Here is a 14,997-nt window from a genome sequence, read left to right on the forward strand (position 1 = left end):
TGTGCTTTGAAAAAAGCAGTTGGTTTGCACAGCGGCGTACACACAGCAATGCAGCTATCAGGGAGCCTTCTAGGGCAGCCCAATGAGCTACAGCGCTGAGGGGAAAAAAAAAAAAAAAAAAACTTCCACTGTCCCTGCACACCGAGGGTGGTGTTGGACAGTGCAAATCGCTGCAGCACAAGCGGTTTTGTGGTTAATGGACCCTGCCTAACGCTATCCCTGCTTCTGACAAAGCGGCAGCAACCTCTCCCTAAGCTCAGATCAGCAGCAGTAAGATGGCGGTCGGCGGGAACGCCTCTTTATAGCCCCTGTGACGTCGCAGACAGCAAGCCAATCACTGCAATGCCCTTCTCTAAGATGGTGGGGACCAGGACCTATGTCATCACGCTGCCCACACTCTGCGTTTACCTTCATTGGCTGAGAAATGGCGCTTTTCGCGTCATTGAAACGCGACTTTGGCGCGAAAGTCGCGTACCGCATGGCCGACCCCGCACAGGGGTCGGATCGGGTTTCATGAAACCCCGACTTAGCCAAAAGTCGGCGACTTTTGAAAATGTTCGACCCGTTTCGCTCAACCCTAGCCACCACACCTAAAGACTCCCTCCCAGGACATGAACACAATGTATTTTTGTGGGAAAGGGCTAAAAAAATAATTGAAAAGACATAAATATGGATATGAATAGTCTAATTTTCTTTCATTTTTGGTAGGTCTCAGATATCGTATAGTTCAAATACATTCTAGTTCCATGGCATATTAATGCTATAGATCAGGGGTGTCAAACTGCATTCCTCGAGGGCTGCAAACAGGTCATGTTTTCAGCATTTCCTTGTAGTGCACAGGTGATAATTTAATCACCAACTCATTATTTGTGTAGGTGATTAAATTATCACCTGTGCAGTACAAGGAAATCCTGAAAACATGACCTGTTTGCAGCCCTCCAGGAATGAAGTTTGACACCCCTGCTATAGATCACACGAAGGCCGAGGTCACACTTGCAACTGCAATGCGAGAATGTCGCGCGAGTTGTCAGAATAATCTGGCACCAAATCTCTGTGCCGAATAAAAGGATCAGTTGGCAAATGGTGTATATATGGTATTACCATAAATCAAATTGGCAGTGTATTACCTAATGGTAGCACAGGTACACGGAGGAGCCATCACACGTTTCAGACCAGGCTTCTTCAGGGGCATTTTTTTCATAAATTGGTACTCTTGGATCATTGCTCTTTTCCCCAAAAAGCAAAGCAGAGTATTACATCAGCGATCGGGGCAGGGGAAGTTGATGGCAGATCCTGGGAGAATGTAAAAAAGTTATTAAAAATTGTAAAAATATATTTATTTATTTTTAAAAATCACAAAATAAAGAACAAAAAAAATGAAAAAATATAAATCCAATAAATTCATTTTTTATGTAAAGACAATAATAACAATAAAAAAAGTATACATATTGGGTACCGGTGTGACCGAAATGACCTGAACTATAAAACTGTCACACTAATTAACCCCTTCAGTGAACGCCGTTAAAAAAATGAAGAAAAAAAACTATGCTTTCTCATCATACCACCGAACAAAAATTTGAATAAAACTATTAAAACACAAATGTGAAAAAATAATTGTATCTCTGAAAAAGTAATTCTGTCGGAATGTGGGCGGAAAAATAAAAAAGTTATAGCTCTCAGAATAAAGCGATGCAAAAATAATTATTTTTTCTATTAATTATTTTTTATTATTTAAAAAAAAAAAAAAACTATGCAAATGTGGTATCGCTGTAATCGTACAAACCCGAAGAATAAAGCTGCTTTATCAATACTACCACACGCGTAATGGCATAAAAATAAACAATTCTTAAATTGCTGCTTTATGTAATAGAAAGCGATCAAAAAATGTCTGAAAATGGTACTAATAAAAAGGTCAACAAGCCCTCACACGACTCTGTTGGCAGAAATATGGAAAAATTATAGCTCTCAAAATATGGAGATGCAAAAGCTTGTTTTTGCAGTAAAAACAACTTTAAGTGTGTGACAGCAGCCAAACATAAAAAAAAAAAATCTGGTATCACTGTAATTACATCGACCCAAAGAATAAAGTCATCTAATCACTTATACAGTGTAAAAAATAAATAAAACCAATTTTTCACCTGCTGTTGATTTGTTAATTGTGCCTCCCAAAGATCGCAGTAAAGCTCCACTCACATTTATCTTGCGCTCTATGCTGAGCTCTTACACCGTGGTTTCTTGGTTTCTGTGTAAGTCTCTGAAATGCATGATTCAGATGGAACCCTGGTGGAAGATTCCCTATAATGAGGCAGATGAAGGCAATGTGGACTCTGTCTGGCCTGTGATCCGGTGGTATCCATCTTTTTAGGCGTGCATAACAGGGCAATCCGCCATAGTTTTCTGCACTTCAGAAAAGGACAATGCTGAACAGATGCCAGACAGAGTCAAGGGTAACTCTGCTGCCTCATTATAGTGAATGGACCCCTCAGAGGTTTCATCTGAATCACGTCACTTAGAGATTTAGATGGAAACCCCAATATAAGTGCTTAGCATAGAGTGCTGGGTAAATGTCATCCCAAACATTATGTAAAATGTTCCCAATTAAAGCTCCAACTGAATCCACAAAAAAAACAAGTCCCCACTCAGGTCCCTAATCTGTTCACGGAAATATAGGGGGCTTCCAAGTTACTGGTAGTTCAAAGGTTCTAGAAAAGTGCTATGGCTTCTTGTCCCCAAAACACATTCAACAAATTCTGGTGCTCAAATCCAAATGCCCCCTCCTTTTTGACCCCCACAGTGTGCGTAAACCACATTTAGCACATGTTTGGCAATTCTGTTGCGAATCATGACAGCCCACCTAATTTACAGGTGCATGTCTCCAGAAGCATGAGCTGGGCACTACAACTTACTGGGTGCTACAATGGCAATTTGCAATTTTCACTCAGCAACATCCACTACTGCTTGTTTCTGTAAAACAACTATGGAGTCAAAATCATCATTACACCTGTAGATAAAGGGTGTAGTTTGTAAAATGTGGTCACTTTTGGGGGTTCTGCTACCTTAAGGGCTCTACCAATGTAACATGGCATTCTCAAACCAGTCCAGCAAAATCTGAACTCCAAAATGGTACTTTTTCCATCTGAGCTTTGCACTGTGCCTCAAAAGTAGTTTTCAAACATATATGGGGTATCAGTGTACTCGGGAGAAATTGCACTACACATTTTGAGGTCCATTTTCTCCTGCTTTTCTTGTGAAAATGAAAAAATTTGGGGCTAAAACTATATTTTTGTGGGAAAAATATTTTTTCTTAATTTTCGCAGATCAACATTGTAAAATTCTATGAAGCACCTGTGGGTTTAAAGTGCTCACCACACAACTATATAAAGTCCTTGAGGGGTCTAGTTTTCAAAATGTGGTCATTTGTGGGTTTTCCACTGTTAGGGCACATCAGGAAGGGTCTATAAACACGACATGACGCCTGCAGAACATTCCATCAAAATCTGCATTCCCAAACTCCATCCTTTCTAAGTACTGCCATGTGCCCAAATAGTAGTTTTCCGCCACATATGGGGTATCTGCATACTCAGGAAAAATTGCACAACAATTTTCTCCTGATACCCTTATGAAAGTAAAAACATTGGGGCTAAAAGAACCAAAAATTTAATATTTTATTTTCATGGCTCAACGTTATAAACTTCTATGAAGCACCTGGGGGTTCAAGGTGCTCACTACACATCTAGATAAGTTCCTTGAGGGGTCTAGTTTCCTAAATGGAGCCACTTCATGGAGGGTTTCACATCAGAGGCTCTCAAAAAAACATGACATGGCGTCCACTAATGATTCCAGCAAATTTTGCATTCAAAAGTCAAATGGCGCTGCTTCCCTTTCGATCCTTGCCGTGCGCCCAAACAGTAGTTTTCCTCCACATATTTGGTATCGGCATGCTCAGGAGAAATTGCATAGCAATGTTTGCAGTCCATTTTTTCCGGTTACCCTTGCAGAAATGAAAAAATTGCATCTAAAGTAAAATTTTTGTACAAAAAGAAGTTTTTTTCTTCCACAATGATTCAGTTCCTGTAAAGCACCACACGCAAGGAGTAGCCCCGGTCCTGGGCGCTTCTCTTACCAGAGACAAATGAAGAGAGATCTCCAGTGTTGATTAAAAAGGTAAAACTTCATATTTATTCAATGTTCTTCAAAAGGACATATTGGGTTCACCAGTAGAAATTCCAGAGGTCACAAACCGACACATTTCGACTAGGTAGTCTTATTCATGAATAAGACTACCTAGTCGAAATGCGTCAGTTTGTGCCCTCTGGGATTTCTACTGGTGTACCCAATATGTCAGTTTTTAGAATGGTGTCACTTTTGGGTATTTTCTGTTATATAGACCACTCAAAGTCATTTTAAATGTGATGTGGTCTCTAAAAAAAATGGTTTTGTAAATTTTGTTGGAAAAATTTGAAATCGATAGTTAACTTTTCACCCTGATAACTTCGTAAGAGAGAAAAAATTATGTTTCAACAATTGTGCTGATGTAAAGTAGATATGTGTATACCAGCTATACTTGCAGTACCTGCCTACACTCACAATTCCCACCTGTATACCAGCCGGCACCTGCCATAGTCACCTGTATATCAGCCGTACCTTCCTGCACCTGCCAGTGCCTGTCTGTATACCAGCCATACCCAACAGCACCTGCGGTTCCTGTATTCCTGCCGTACCTGTCTGTACCAGCCAAGCTTTCCCTTTCTCAGCCGTCTCAGCTCTGTGATCTTGGGGGTCAGCTGCCGTGTATCCAAGGTTCGTCCTGGAGTAGCACCTGGTGGACATCTGGAACCAAATCTAACCCCACTATCAGGGGCTCTAGTGAAGAGTCAGGTGTTCTTCTAGTTACACCCCACCAGGCTCTCCTTGGACCATGGCGCAGTAGTTCCACGACTATTATCCATTACTTACATTTAAAGCACCACTCCAGCTGTGCAAGAAAAATAACACTGGAGTGGTTCTTTAATGAAAAGGTGATACAATTTTGTGGCTGGATTCATACCTATCATTTTAGTATATAGATGTACAGAATTTTATACAATATTAAATATTGAGATTAAGTCCAGCACTCGCAGAATGAAAACAGTATGAAGAGTTGTATGTTACTGGATTACAAAAGCCGGCCTGTAAAATATTGCAGACACAGTACACAACAGTATAAAACACTGCAAATCTCACAATGTCTCCTCCATTGATTTACCTTTTACTGCTTTCTTTTCAAAAACTTGTGAAATCCGGTGACACCGAGACAGATTTATCCTTTGGGTTTCCCACCTGATGTGAGTTATGATGGAGAAGGCTCCCTTGGTAGCAGCCACAAATTTATCTATTGATTGTCAAGGGTAATAAAACCGGAGGTAAGGAAATGTACGCCTCATCCTCAGAACAGGCTCTCTCCTGGACTGACCTTGCTCTGAATTTCATCTAGAAGAAGTCAGTGGAGAGCTGAGTTACTGCAGGCAGGACATATATCAAGTTCAGTATGAAACTAGTGCAATGAATGGTGGTCTCATCTCATATACTGCACACCTCTCATGGACTATGATTACTTGTTGAAAATGATCTTGCAATTAATAAACTGTTTAATATTTACGGTATTTTAATTGACCAAACTCTTCTTTCATCTGTCTCCTAAGATGAAAATGTCAAACCAGACGATGTGTTCAGATAAACAGAAGCTCAAGGGGTTTTCAATAGCTTAGGAATGGTTCGGTCATAAATATAGGATTAGCGGGAGTCTACAAACCAATGATTAGCTAACTCTGATGAGTTCCATGTCCCTTTATTGTTTACTTGCGTGAGGGCTAAATGGGTCATTTAAAATGAATGGGCTATCATACATGAGCCATCAACAAGGTCCTAAGAACACCCATGTAAATTGCCTATTGGTCATACTTAGATTACTGTCGCACAAAGCGTGCGTGTCTCCAACTAACCATTTTTTGCACCCCTGTGATATTAATCTAATTTGACATAAATACACAACACACCAACACTGATTTTTTTCGCCTCTATTGCTTTTTTGGTCAAGCAAGATACCTGGAATTTTGGGTTGTTTCTTTTTTGTGTTAAAAAGTACAAGAGAAATAAAATAAAAAAAATACAGACATTTAACTCTGACATCACAAGGTATGCCTGGCACTAACTGATGATTTTTTTTTATACATCTATAATAACAATCAAATTTGACAAACGCACATTAGTGTTAAGTGAGTTGCTTGGACATAGCGTTATCCGAGCATGCAGCATTCTCGGGTGTTTTCCAAGTATCGCGGCGGCTCGAGTAGTATGTTCGAGTCCCGATGGATGTTATACGGCTGCAATACCCAACAAACAGGCAATCCCCGTACGTGTTGCCACTGTCTAACAGCGATGAATCATGCAGCCGTGGGGACTCGAACATATTAATCAATCCCCTGCGATACTTGGATACCACCCGAGCATGCTCGGATAACGCTATATCCGAGCACACTCGCTCATCACTAATGCACATGCCACCCCAGTACTGTTGCCGCTTTTCCTTTTCCTTTGCACTATTTATTTTAGTATTTTGTACTATCAGATATCCATGCCTGAGAGTATATGACCAGAAAACAACAATACACATCGAGCTGTCCATTTCTTGGTCAACTTACCTCAGACCTGGTCATGTATCTAGTGGTACAGTCGCTGACGTACCACTTCATAGAGTCGACTGCCTTTCAATAAATGACGATGTGTGCTCTGCCTTGATTGAAGATACTCATCCACCATTATGTTTCAGAATAGGGCGTTTTCCTCTGTGCTCCCATGTGCAGGAATTTGTGAGCTGCTTATTGGATTTTTCATTGAGCTCAAAAGTGCGCTGTGCCATCTACATGTGGAAAAAACATCATGGACAATGATATTAAATATCCTTTGAGGTTCACAGAGTCATTTTGTTTGAGTGCCAGCAATGCATCATAGCAAACAAGACTGGTGGTGAAGCCTCCATGGTTACATGCAAGTTCTGATTCCAACAGTAGGCTGCGCTTAGGCTACGTTCACATTTGCGTTGCGCGCCGGTGTGTCGGCGACGCAACGCACGACGCACATAAAACGCGCGCAAAACGCGCGCAAAAACGCTGCGTTTTGCGACGCGTGCGTCGTTTTTTGACGAAAATCGGACGCACGAAAAATGCAACTTGTTGCATTTTCTTGCGTCCGACGCTAGCGTCGGAAACGACGCACGTGTCGAAAAACGCGACCAAAAAAACGCACGCGTCTCCTATGTTAAACATAGGGGCACGTCGCCGCTGCGTCGCCGACGCAACAGCGACGCACATTAGCGTAACGCTAATGTGAACGTAGACTTAGTCAGACAGATATTTATACAGTATTTCATGCACTACTATCAGGGAGGCATTTTACTGGCTCCAAATTTGTAATTTTCTTCTGCCGCAAGACAACCACCACATTCAGCCAATGTCATAAAGAAGTATCATATGTGTAAAGAAGAAAGTGGAGTCCTGCACCCTGATCTAAACAACAGCGAGTCTGTGTGGGATAACATATAGATATAGAAGGATTCTGCAAATTTACATCCACAGAAGATCAGTCGTCAGTTCACCATGATATTTGGAACAAATTCCCTGCCAAGTGCCTTCAAAAAACTACGTGAAGTGAAGAATTGATGCTGCTCTGAAAGAAATGATGGTTACACTACATATTGATTTGACTTTGGTTCCTCTTTTGTTCTCTCACTAAGCATTTTGTTAACTGGTAAAAATCAATTAACACTTCTATTTTTTAAAAGATTCTTACTTTGCTGCATATTTTCTACACCTGCCCAACAAATTTGCACTGTGCTGTATCTTCCAAGCTTTGGTAGTGTTTCCAGTTTCTTTCTGCAATGTGAAATGTGTAACAGCTATACGGTGCTTTGAACATCTGCATGACAAGTCCAGAGTCAGTGATAGTGAGATTTCCATGATAATTATACAACACTTAGGCCAGGTTCACATTTGCATAGGGCAGAGCTGCGGAGGGCTGCGTAGTTCCTCCGTTAAGCCCTGCCCACTGCCACACCTCTTCCATTCAGCTCCGCCTACGTCTGCATGCGTTCTGCGCACCCTATATTTAACATTGGGTACGCAGGCCATGCGAATGTATGCGGATGCCTCCGCATACATCGTTTTGACGCTGCGCCAAACGCAACTTGTTGCATACATTCGCATGGCCTGTGTATCCAATGTTAAAGATAGGTACGCAGGACACGTGCCGATGTAGGCAGAGATAAATGGAAGAGGTGTGGAAGTGGGCAGGGCTTAACGGAACTACGCAGCTCTGCCCAGCGCAAATGTGAACCTAGGCTTACATAGTTTTCTCTAAGAGTAGACTCAATAACTGTTGCATAAGACAACAATGAGAATCGTTATATAATTAATGGTTGTGTGTGGTTCATATCATTATGTAGCCAATACCTGAGGGACTGTTCACATTGCCGAGATTAATGGATAGCTTGAGATGGAATATGTGATGGTAACTGGGAGGGGTAGTTGTTATAATCCGAGAATATGAACTGGAAGATCGTTTACTGGACAAAAAAAGTGATTAAACTAAGGGATTAAAAAAGATGTGTATAGTTGAGTTTCATTGTCAAAAGGGATGATACGAGCCAGAAAAACAGCTGATTACTTTTAGAAACTCCCCAATTCATGTATATAGACTATGACTGATAAAGCAGCTAAGTTCCATTCACTTTAGTGAACCTGAACTGCAACTCAATGTGAAATCCAGGAAGAAGAGGACCAGACAAAATGGCAATTCATCTTGCCTTATCCACATTTATGCCAACATCATCATTTGATAATAGGCCCTATATGGCGAGCTTGGCCACCATTAAAGCACCACTCCAGGTTTTTTTTATTTCAGCACTACAGGGGTGCTTCTAATATTAGTTCCCTGCCCCTAGTATTATACTTACCAGTTGCTGTGTCAGGTGTTCCCGGTATCGATCCGTTCCCTGTGCTACCATCTTGCAACCACAACTTCTCACTTACCCGAAATCAGAGGTAACGGTCACAAGCTCTCAGTGCACATCTATAGGGGCCTCGTTTTGGCCTCATTCAGGCTCCTATATGTCCAGAACACCCAGCAAACACTAGAGTGATACAGCAGGTCACAAATTGCCAGAGACTGGAGTGGCGCTGATAACAAAGGAAGATGGCGACTGGTAAGTATAAGATTAGAGGCAGGGAACTTAGATTAGTAGCCCACTCCAGCGGTAAAATAAAAAAAAACACTGGTGCTATAACTTATTGTGGATAGGGACCTTTAGTTAGCACTGCTATAAAACTCTGAACAAATCTATCACATGAAAAAAAACCAACAATGCTGTTCACAATAGGTCAACTCTCAAGCTCGTAATTTGTTTTTATAATAGACCTTAGCACAAAAATCCTTCCTTAGTTGCAGCTTCAGGCAATACTTTTTAATTCTGAAATCTAATTCAATCAATGGATTTTATATATATCAAAGCCTTATGCCGGAACACGGGCAGCTTCATATTTATGTGTAGATGTCCATTTATGCCGATCTCTGTTCCGATCACGTATTACGCGAGGTAGCTGAATCTGTGGTTCATTGCTAGCCGTGAAGACTATAATTCATTGATAAGACCATGTCCAGGCAAGAATTCACATAAATGTGTTCCAAAGGTGGATTAAAATTCCCTCTGATGTCTAAACTGTGTGGAGGACACCCTTAAGCAAAATGAAGCGCATTTTATAGGATAAGTCAAGAAGCAAGGACGAGCGCGTACAAATAGGAGGAATTTTCATTGACTCCTACATTGCCAGGAATAGAACAAGAGGAACTTCTGCTTGGAAGTAGAAGTCAAAGATGTTTTATTCTACCAACATGGTATTAGACTGAATACTTCTGCAACGTATTTATTTGGGATTTTTGCTTTTTAAAATATATGTTCCATTTTTTTTATTCTGTTTTAATGCCACATTATCACATACAAAGTGCTGGTGAGAAATATGCAATAACACAAGTCATTTAGTAGTCAGTGAGCCGCGATTCTAGATGCTCTGAGCAAGCCTTGAAAAGAAGATGCTTCACAATACGAGGCTTGGCATGGCCCATTACATTTGGTGTATAAAATGAGCCTGCAATAATCTATGATTCCGTAACTTCTTAGCACTAAACAAGGCTGATTCACACTTGTCCAGGGCTGGAAAATGGAGGTGAATATGTATGATGTGAGCAAGTGCCTCTTTAAGTTGTGGGCTGATGCAAGCCAATATGATGTAGAATATGTGGCCACATTATTAGAGATATCTGCTCTTTTATGATTGGAGCTTTTCATGGAAGATAAAGACATGACCTTGAATCAGCGTAAAATTGAGTGACGCAGTATTAGTGGATCAGAAGTTAATCCACATTTGAAGTGTTGCATAGTTTGGTCGCAGAAGAAACTTGTGAGAGTAGATTATATGGGGTAATTCAACTTTTATCTACATAGAACATGAGGTACATGCATCAGCTTCTTAATACAGCATAACAGGAAGTCTGAAGGACCTTTTACCAGAAAGAAAGTGAAACCAAAGTACAACAAGTATATGCATTACATTCAACTAAGCATATAACAGTGACAACATCACCATCTACTGTCAGAAAAGTGTAAACTCCTCCTGCACACAAATAAGTCTGTGTCTGTTGCATATCTGCCAACAGGAATGGGGGAAATTGAGCGATCTGAGGAATGTTGAATAGGGCATTGTCATCAAAGGTGTTGTCTATGTTAGTATTTCTATACCGTCCAACATTGTGGGATTTTCTTGGGCAGCAGTGTCAGGAAAGTGGGCATTGTGGTTAGAGGGGGTCACGCAATATAGGGACAGTGATGGTTATCGCTAATAAGGGCAGACAGCATGGTAGTTATAATTCAGAAAGGGGACAGTGAAGAGAATAGTTTATAGGAGAGGACAGTATGGAGTCCATGTAGTATAAGAGGCACAGTGTGGAGGATATATGCAGGGAGGACAGAGAAGAGCAGTTATTTATTCAGGGAGACAGCATGGGCAGACATTTTTTTTTATACTCAGGATCGTTATAAAGACACTTTTATTCTTAAGGTCACGTTGTCAGGACATTCTGCAAAAGAAGATAGAAGATGGAAGTCTGCAGACATGAGGCGTGGTTGTGAAAAGTCAACATGTCATGTGGATAAGAAGGAGAAGAAAAGAAAGATAATGACACCTAGCAGAAAAGATGTCATCTGTATGATACCTGAATGCAAATGTTTATTTAGGATATTGCCTCAGTATCTATCGCTCACACTGGCGAGTGGCCAGCGTGTAACTTGGATGAGTGATATATGATGTTTTATCTGATTGCACTAGCTCCAATGTTATAATAGTTGGTATGAGAAAAAAAATTGCTGAATGCCGTGATTCACAGCACGTATCGGACGGCATGTACTCATACGAGTCTATGGGTGCGTGAAAAACATCAGACTGGACTCAAATATTTCAGCAGCATTTACTATTTAATCTGATTCCAGCGATATGTCACTTATTAGGCTGTGTGTTGTTGTTTCAATAAAATCAGTGTTTTATCAGCAGAAGATTATCGCTAGTGGGCTATACACAGTGTACAAAGAAATCTGTTTCAGGCAACAGCTAATTCTGCATCAAACAGTGATTTTATCAAAACTGCAGCAAGCAACCCAGTAAGTGACACGGCTAGACTCAGGGTCTCGGCCACTACATCATGCTGCTCTCAGATTACATAGCCAAAACCTGGTGTCAGATTCCCTTTAAAGTTCTTACAGCACTTTCCTAAAGTATTTAAATGTAAAGGTAATAAGGGTTTAAACAATACAATGTGCATATGAACAACATGCTGATCGAAACAAGTCAACAAATTTGTGCTGATAACGTCACAAACAGCCTTGGTGGTTTTTTTTCGCCCCATATTATTTAATAAGTTAGCCACACATGGTAGAAAATTATTCAGGAAGGGAGGATGGCGCTTTTGTTGAGAATCTTTTATTTATCTATTAATATGTCCTTCTCTTTTTTCCTTTGCTGCTTGGTAGGCGGACGCAGTTTTATTTCAGCAAAAACCGTCCTTGCCTTGCACAAAGAATCTGAAATAAAGTGAATTTAGTTGGAAAATGCACACCTGGTTTCCGTAGGTCGCAGGCCTACAAATAGCGTGCCTGGGGGAATGGATTCTTATGGCCTGGATGTTGTCTGTAGTGTTTTTCATGCTTGAGAAGATTTCAGACTCACAATTTTTTAAAGCTGATTATGACCCATTAGCTGTAACGATAAACATGTTGTAGCATACACTGCACGTTAACAGGTTACACATATTAATACATTACAAGGGGAGGTAAATCGATGTACTGAGAGAATCGGGCAGGATTATTCAGGGTGGGCATGAAAGAAAGAACATGGTTTGGTTTATACAGGATACTGGATAATTGGAAGAATGACAAATCTGTCCAAGGACCAACTACAAAATGCACGTTTCTTTTAAAGGGAATCTGTCACCAGGTTTTTGCAACCTCATCTGAAAGCAGCATAATATTAGAGCTGAGACCACGATTCTAGCGATGTGTCACTTAGTTTATTGGGTGAAGCAGTTGTGATACAATCAGTATGTAGACTGCTGCCCCCGACACAGCACAGCTTCCTGTGTACACTGTATAGTGACAGTGAGCTGCTAATCAGTGAGGGGGCGGAGTTGGTCTAGCAGGCAAGTAAAGGTACCTTCACACTGAGCAACTTTAGAACAATAACGATAGCGATCTGTGACGTTGCAGCGTCCTGGATAGCGATCTCAATGTGTTTGACACGCAGCAGTGATCAGGATCCTGCTGTGACATCGCTGGTCGGAGCTAGAAGGCCAGAACTTTATTTCGTCTCTGGATCACCCGCTGACATCGCTGAATCGGCGTGTGTGATGCCGATCCAGCGATGTCTTCACTTGTAACCAGGGTAAACATCGGGTTACTAAGCGCAGGGCCGCGCTTAGTAACCCGATGTTTACCCTGGTTACCATTGTAAATGTAAAAAATAAAAATACTACATACTTACATTCTGGTGTCTGTCGCGTCCCCCGGTGTCCGCTTCCCTGCACTGTGTCAGCGCTGGCCGGCCGTAAAGCAGAGCACAGCGGTGACGTCTCCGCTCTGCTTTACGGCTTACACAGTGCAGGGAAGCGGACACCGGGGGACGCGACAGACACCAGAATGTAAGTATGTAGTATTTTTTTTTTTTACATTTACAATGGTAACCAGGGTAAACATCGGGTTACTAAGCGCGGCCCTGCGCTTAGTAACCCGATGTTTACCCTGGTTACAAGTGAAGACATCGCTGGATCGGCATCACACACGCCGATTCAGCGATGTCAGCCGGTGATCCAGCGACGAAATAAAGTTCTGGCCTTCTAGCTCCGACCAGCGATGTCACAGCGGGATCCTGATCGCTGCTGCGTGTTAAACACAACGAGATCGCTATCTCTGTACTGGCTGTGAGCACAGCGGCCGGAAAGCAGAGCGGTGACGTCACCGCTCTGCTTTCCGGCCGCTGTGCTCACAGTGAGTGCAGGAAAGCACAGCGCCGGAGGACAGACAGCGGAAGGCAAGTATGAAGTGTTTGTTTTTTTTACTTTTAGGATGGTAAACAGGGTAAACATCGAGTTACTAAGCGCGGCCCTGCGCTTAGTAACCCGATGTTTACCCTGGTTACCAGCGAAGAACTTACTGCAGTGGTCCCCAACTCCAGGCCTTGAGGGCTGCCAACAGTGCAGGTTTTCAGGATTTCCTTAGTATTGCACAGGGGTTGGAATCATCACCTGTGCAGATGATCACATTACCACTGATGCAATACTAAAGAAATCCTGAAAAACTGCACTGTTGGCGGCCCTCGAGGCCTGGAGTTGGGGACCACTGCAGTAAGGGATAATCTCCTTCTGATAAAAAAAACAACTGGCATAGAACAAAAACAACAGCACACAGCCTAATAAGTGACACCTCGCTGAAATCAGCGTCTCAGCCCCTACCTCATCGTGTCCTCAGGTTACATAGCAAACTCCTACTGATAGATTCCCTTTAATTGCTAGCACTTGGTATGGCTTCAGATGAAGCAATATAAGTTCCTGCTGACAAGTTGTTTTGCTGAGGTATTTTTTTTCAGTTCCCTCTGCTCTAACAGGATTATCCCTAAATAGACAATAAAACAAACCAGATTTCTGTGTGTGTATATACAGGCCTCCACTTCTTTGATAATTCTGTAAATGACAAGTTGGACATATCTAAGAAGTATTGTTTCTCCTTGCGGAGATCGACATGCTAAGCATGCCGAGATGAGGAGACTTAAAGCCGCAATGCTCCTCTGGGTAATATGCTAATTATGCAAATTGTCTCTTCAGAGAGGAAGAGAGCTAGAACTCTAGTGCCACCTATTGGAAGAAGCAATCCTACAAGTCAATGTTGACCCTTTATCGAGCCTTGTCACATGACTTAGGATCATACCAGAATCTCAATTTGCAAAAGTTGTTCATAATCGCACATGGACAACTTCCAAAAGTTCCAAATTTGCCAGGACTGTCAGACTTTTTTTATAACAATTCTTGGAAATATGCAGCTGTCCTTTGTGCCGTGACAAACCCTTTTCACAAGGCGAAAGTTAATAGCCATGAGAGAAACACATTTATTTGTAAGCTCATACATCTGTGGGCAGCACGTATCAGGCACTGGTTGTATGATCTTACCTAGGTATATTTGACTCTGAGATGATGCAACATTTCATAGAAAAAAATACTTTAAAAGCCACCGGGGACGGAGATCGCACTGTAGACTTATCGGACAGGCGGATCCCTGGCACCTTCTCCTCACCCACTGCTCTGCCTACATGAATGCATAAGCTGAGATCCATCTAGACAGCTGGCAGGGAGAAGCCGCCGGGGACACCA

General features: G+C 41.8%; 1 long non-coding RNA gene across 1 annotated transcript in view; it reads right to left on the reverse strand.

Annotated features, from left to right (window-relative positions):
- The window catches only part of LOC138674295 (uncharacterized), a 151,040-nt gene that overhangs the window by 87,540 nt on the left and 48,503 nt on the right, over positions 1–14,997 (reverse strand). The window contains exons 2-3 of the long non-coding RNA XR_011320585.1: positions 6,681–6,898; positions 1,128–1,293 (exon numbers count right to left, since the gene is read on the reverse strand). This is a non-coding gene — a long non-coding RNA (uncharacterized lncRNA). The remainder of the gene's footprint in view (positions 1–1,127; positions 1,294–6,680; positions 6,899–14,997) is intronic.

Source organism: Ranitomeya imitator, chromosome 4 (genome assembly GCF_032444005.1).
Source record: "Ranitomeya imitator isolate aRanImi1 chromosome 4, aRanImi1.pri, whole genome shotgun sequence".
Classification (NCBI taxonomy): domain Eukaryota; kingdom Metazoa; phylum Chordata; class Amphibia; order Anura; family Dendrobatidae; genus Ranitomeya; species Ranitomeya imitator.